The 6,000-nt window shown below is 49.0% G+C and overlaps 1 protein-coding gene across 1 annotated transcript in view; it reads right to left on the reverse strand.

Moving 5' to 3' along the window:
• Positions 1-5,566, reverse strand: part of LOC129710067 (growth factor receptor-bound protein 7-like) — a 74,879-nt gene extending 69,313 nt beyond the window's left edge. Inside the window, exon 1 of the mRNA XM_055656759.1 lies at positions 4,456-5,566. The gene's annotated coding sequence lies outside the window, so the exon portion shown is untranslated. The remainder of the gene's footprint in view (positions 1-4,455) is intronic.
• Positions 5,567-6,000: the final 434 nt, after the last annotated feature.

Below are 6,000 nucleotides of genomic sequence, written 5' to 3' on the forward strand. Positions count from 1 at the left end.
GGGTGCTAGTGTAGTGGGTGCTAGTGTAGTGGGTGCTAGTGTAGTGGGTGCCGGTGTAGTGGGTGGGTGTAGTGTGGTGTGTGGCCAGTGTGGGGTGCCAGTGTAGTGGGTGCCAGTGTAGTGGGTGGGTGCCAGTGTAGTGGGTGCCGGTGTAGTGGGGGTGCCAGTGTAGTGGGTGGGTGCTAGTGTAGTGGGTGCCAGTGTAGTGGGTGCTAGTGTAGTGGGTGCTAGTGTAGTGGGTGCTAGTGTAGTGGGTGCCAGTGTAGTGGGTGCTAGTGTAGTGGGTGGGTGCCAGTGTAGTGGGTGCTAGTGTAGTGGGTGCTAGTGTAGTGGGTGCCGGTGTAGTGGGTGCCGGTGTAGTGGGTGGGTGTAGTGGTGTAGTGGGGTGCTAGTGTAGTGGGTGCTAGTGTAGTGGGTGCCAGTGTAGTGGGTGCCAGTGTAGTGGGTGCCAGTGTAGTGGGTGGGTGTAGTGGGTGCCAGTGTAGTGGGTGCTAGTGTAGTGGGTGCTAGTGTAGTGGGTGCTAGTGTAGTGGGTGCCAGTGTAGTGGGTGCCAGTGTAGTGGGTGCCAGTGTAGTGGGGTGGGTGCCGGTGTAGTGGGTGCCAGTGTAGTGGGTGCCAGTGTAGTGGGTGCCGGTGTAGTGGGTGCCGGTGTAGTGGGTGGGGGGTGCCGGTGTAGTGGGTGCCGGTGTAGTGGGTGCCAGTGTAGTGGGTGCCAGTGTAGTGGGTGCCAGTGTAGTGGGTGCCAGTGTAGTGGGTGCCAGTGTAGTGGGTGCCAGTGTAGTGGGTGCCAGTGTAGTGGGTGCCAGTGTAGTGGGTGCCAGTGTAGTGGGTGCCAGTGTAGTGGATGCTAGTGTAGGGGGTGCTAGTGTAGTGGGTGCCGGTGTAGTGGGTGCCGGTGTAGTGGGTGCCAGTGTAGTGGGTGCCAGTGTAGTGGGTGCCAGTGTAGTGGGTGCCAGTGTAGTGGGTGCCAGTGTAGTGGGTGCCAGTGTAGTGGGTGCCAGTGTAGTGGGTGCCAGTGTAGTGGGTGCCAGTGTAGTGGGTAGTATAATACCGAGCCAATGCTGAATCAAGTTTCCTCCTTATCAAACCAAAGGTGGTGGCTATATTCACACAGAGGATGGTGGGTATAGGGAACAAGCTGCCAGAGGAGGTAGTAGTTGGGGGAGGGACTATAACAACATTCAAAAGATATTTGGACAGGTACATGTAGAGGAAACGTCTAGGAAGATATGGGCCAAATACCGGCATAAACTAACCTGAAACTGAGGTGGGAGTAGTAGTGTAGATGGGGGAATCTTGGTCGGCATGGGAAAGTGGGGCCGAAGGGCCTGTTTCCATGTTTAATGGCTGTAGGTTCTGCATAGATCAGATACAGGGTGAGGCTCCCTCTGCATAGTTTCAATGAACACTCCCAGTTTGGTGAGTTCATGAACAAAATACAAGCAAGGCTGTTTAGAATCTGAGGGAACTAATGTGTCGGTGGGATGTGAGCCGAGTGCAAGCCCCTGTACATATTTCTGCCATGCGTGTGTGGAGCAGTGGGCTTGCCCAGGACTGTCTGCTCACTCACTATAACTCACGCAGCAGAGATGGACCTCAAGATGCTGGGCCTGGAGATGGTTCCCATAGCAACTATTCTCATGAAAATGTGCTTTGTCAGCTGCTGTTTGCATTTTCTTGTGATGTATGAACCCAGTGCACCTAATCCGAGTAGTGAAATGTACAAAATCTTACTGAAGAGGGAATACTTGAGTGTTTGAAGTCATAAATCAGTAACAGGAGAGTATTGTGTTAATGGGTAGAAGCCCGTCCACTGTGTCACATTGCAAATCCCACAGGCTGTGGATGCAGTCTGGGACTCCTCTGTTACTGTGTCTGCCACCGAGTGTATGACATTCATCCACCGGTAATATTTAACTGCTGCAACCTTGTGAACTCCAATCATTCACTGTTTAAACATCTGCCAAACAAGAGGATCGGGGAAACCATCGTTCAGAAATACCCAATGATGCTAAAAGCAGCTTCTGAACCGACACTTACAACCAGCTCCCCGTCTCCACCACTGCAACCCCCATCCACCCTCGAAGATCTAATCTCCGCCGACAGTCTCTCCAAAGTTCAGTGTAGTTTATTGTCACGTGTACCGAGGTACAGTGAAAAGCTTTTGTTGCGTGCCAACCAGTCAGCGGAAAGACAATACACAATTACAATCAAGCCGCCCACTGAGTACAGGTATATGATAAAGGGAATAATGTTTAGTGCAAGATAAGTCTAATAAAGTCCAATTAAAGATAGTCGGGGGGTCTCCAGAGGTGGAAGTAGAGATGGTTGCAAACTTCAATATCATCAACCCATATTGAAGCAACAACCATACAAGCACACTAACACCTCGATGTTCTAAGAAGGCTTAGGAAGTTGGCATGTCCCCTCACCACCTTCTACAGACGCACCATAGAAAGCATTTTATCAGGATGCATCACAGCTTGGTTTGGGAACAGCTCCATCCAGGACAGCAAGAAATTGCAGTGAATTGTGGACGCAGCCCAGACCATCACACAAACCAACCTCCCTTCTATTGACTCCATCTATACCTCACGCTGCCTCGGCAAGGCCAGCAGCATCATCAAGGACCAGGCACACCCCGGCCACTCCCTCTTCTCCCCTCTCAAATCGGGCAAAATGTACAGAAACGTGAAAACACACACCACCAGATTCAAGGAGTTTCTTTCCAGCTGTTATCAGGCAATTGAATCATCCCACCACCACCAGAGAGCAGTGTTGAATCTATCTCTTTGATGACCCTCAGACTATCCTTGATCGGACTTTACTGGCTTTATCTAGCAGTAAACATTATTCCATCATTATGTATCTGTAGACTGTCAATGGATCGAAAGTAATCATGTTTTGTCACTACAAAAGCTTTTCCCTGTACCTTGGTACATGTGACAATAAATTAACCTGAGATAGTAGTTTGTGACTGCTTTCTAGTTGCTGATTAAATGGTTCAGTTGCCTGTTAACTGTCCCTGAACCTGAAGGTGTGGGGTTTTCAAACTTCTGTTTACAAATCTCTGATGGGAGAGTGGAGAAGAGGGAGTGACTGGGCTGGGGGGGGGGGGGGGGGGGGGGGGGGGGGGGGGGTTGGACAAGGCCCTTGACTCTTCAGCTCACATTTACCCAGAAATATTAAATTTCCAACAATCATTCCAACCAGGGATTCTATTTTTTTTTTTAAAGAATGTCTTTGATGAAAAGGCCCAGACGCACACATACACTACACGTACCGGGTATGTAGAGCATCAGCATCGAATGCTCGCGCGAAATTGGTTCAGTAGGTTCAACAAGTGTCCTGGTGGTTCTGAAGATTACCTCCACTCCCGTGGGAAGCATCTTCGTACAAAGAAACATAGAAACATAGAAATTAGGTGCAGGAGTAGGCCATTCGGCCCTTCGAGCCTGCACCGCCATTCAATATGATCATGGCTGATCATCCAACTCAGTATCCCGTACCTGCTTTCTCTCCATACCCTCTGATCCCCTTAGCCACAAGGGCCACATCTAATTCCCTCTTAAATATAGCCAATGAACTGGCCTCGTCTACCCTCTGCGGCAGAGAGTTCCAGAGATTCACCACTCTCTGTGTGAAAAAAAGTTCTTCTCATCTCGGTTTTAAAGGATTTCCCCCTTATCCTTAAGCTGTGACCCCTTGTCCTGGACTTCCCCAACATCGGGAGCAATCTTCCTGCATCTAGCCTGTCCAACCCCTTAATGTGTCATGTGTCTGGAATTCTCAACCCCAAAAATTGTGAAAGCTCAGGTCAATAAATTCACAATCGCATCTTTGGTACAAAGAGAAACAAATGGAGATGGGGCTATTGCAGGACGGTGGCATTGCAGTCAAAAATACAGCCCAAGATTTGATTGAAAGACAGAGCAGACTCAAGGGACCAGGTGATCACTTTAGTAGCGTTTGTTACCTTGATATTTGCTCTCAGAGAAAGACATCATACATCTGTCTCCTCCGGAGTTTCTCGTTCAAACAATCTCTATATCTAGGGTTAGGTTTATAATAGTCCCGTGTACCAAGGTAGAATGAAAAGCTTTCTATCCACTCAGATCAGATCATACTATACGTAAGTATCATCAAGTCAAACTCAAGTACAATAGGCAGAGCAAAGGGGAAGATACAGAGTTCAGAACCTACCTCTCAGCATTGTAGTGCATCTGATCCATAGACAAAGTCCAATGTCCGCAATGGGGTTGAGTAAAAGTCCCCTAGTTTATGCAGTAACGTGGACAGAACCCTAGCTTATGCTCTCATAGACATTGACTCATAGAGCGCAGAGACAAGCCCTTCAGCCCACCTCATTCATGCCGACCAAGATGCCCCATCTAAGCTAGTCCCATTTTCCCACACTTGGCCCATATCCCCCTAAACCTTTCAAATCTGTGTACCTTGGCATCTTTCCTTTGTTCTGCTATTAAGTTGTGACTCCCAGCTCTTCTGCTGCTCAGGCCGACTAAAGAATTGCCCGCTCTCTGCAGCTCTCAGCGTCTTTCACTTTGTAGACATCTGGCATCTTCCTTGTTGCCTTTCATCCCTGTCGAGATTGGTGTTCCGGGAAGTTCATGTTACATAAGAGTGAGTGATTTCAGAAGTGCAGGTTTCTGAAATCAAACCCAAACCGCTGTACCATCATTGCCCAGTTGAGGGCGGCAGTGAGCAGACACCCGCACATTAGCTGATGTAAGGTCCACAGGTGCCTCAACCTGTTGGAGACAAGGTAAGGCTGATGAGGAACAGAAATGGTCCACAAATTATAAACAGCTGAAATATGAGCAAATATGCAAATACTGACCAGTGAATTTATTCACTGGTGCAACTGGTAGAGCTGATGCCTCAGTGCCAGAGAGCTGATGTCTCAGTGCCAGAGAGCTGGGCTTGTGTGCTGTATGTACGGAGTTTGCATGTTCTCCCTGTGACCGCGTGGGTTTCCTCCGGTTTCTTCCCACATCCCAAAGATGTGCAGGTTTGTAGGTTAATCGGCCCTCTGTAAATTTCCCCTAGTGTGTAGTGAGTGGAAGGGAAAGTTGGGATAACAGAGAAGTAATGTGACCGGTGGTCGATGATCAGCATGGACTCGGTGTGCCGAAGGCTCTGTTTCCATGCTGTATCTCCAAACTAACACTAAAACATTACAGACAATAGACAATAGGTGCAGGAGTAGGCCATTCGGCCCTTCGAGCCTGCACCGCCATTCAATGTGATCATGGCTGATCATCCACAATAAGTACCCCGTTCCTGCCTTCTCTCCATATCCCCTAATTCCGCTATCCATAAGAGCTCTATAACTCTCTCTTGAAAGCATCCAGAGAACCAGCCTCCACCGCCCTCTGAGGCAGAGAATGCCACACACTCACAACTCTCTGTGTGAAGAAGCTTTTCCTCATCTCTGTTCCAAATGGCTTACCACTTATTCTTAAACTATGGTCCCTGGTTCTGGACTCCCCCAATTCTTTCTCCATTTTGAGTGGTAGTGGATCGAGGACTCATTTAATTGCTTCGGATTGTAAGGAGTAGGTAAGTCTCCTGGTCCACATGGGAGACGTTCTAGAGTGACGTGGGAGATTTTTTGTTTAGTTTAGAGATACAGCGCAGAACCAGGCCCTTTGGCCCACCGAGTCTATGCTGACCAGCGATCCCCACACATTATCACTACCCTACACACACTAGGGACAACGTACAATGAGACCAAGCCAATTGGCGAGTTCGGTATTCCTACTGCGCATGCCCAGGTCAATAGGTCACTCGCTAACAACATTCTCGGAAGCTGTGCTGCTGCTGCTGCTGCTGCTGCGTGTGTGCAGGCCTGCGTTTCATCCGTGGTCGGGGTCAAGTCAAGTTTATTCGTCACATACACATACGAGGTGTGCAGTGAAATGAAAAGTGGCAATGCTCGCGGACTTTGTGCAAAAAGACAAACAACCAAACAAACTATA

This window comes from Leucoraja erinacea, chromosome 27 (assembly GCF_028641065.1).
Source record: "Leucoraja erinacea ecotype New England chromosome 27, Leri_hhj_1, whole genome shotgun sequence".
Classification (NCBI taxonomy): domain Eukaryota; kingdom Metazoa; phylum Chordata; class Chondrichthyes; order Rajiformes; family Rajidae; genus Leucoraja; species Leucoraja erinaceus.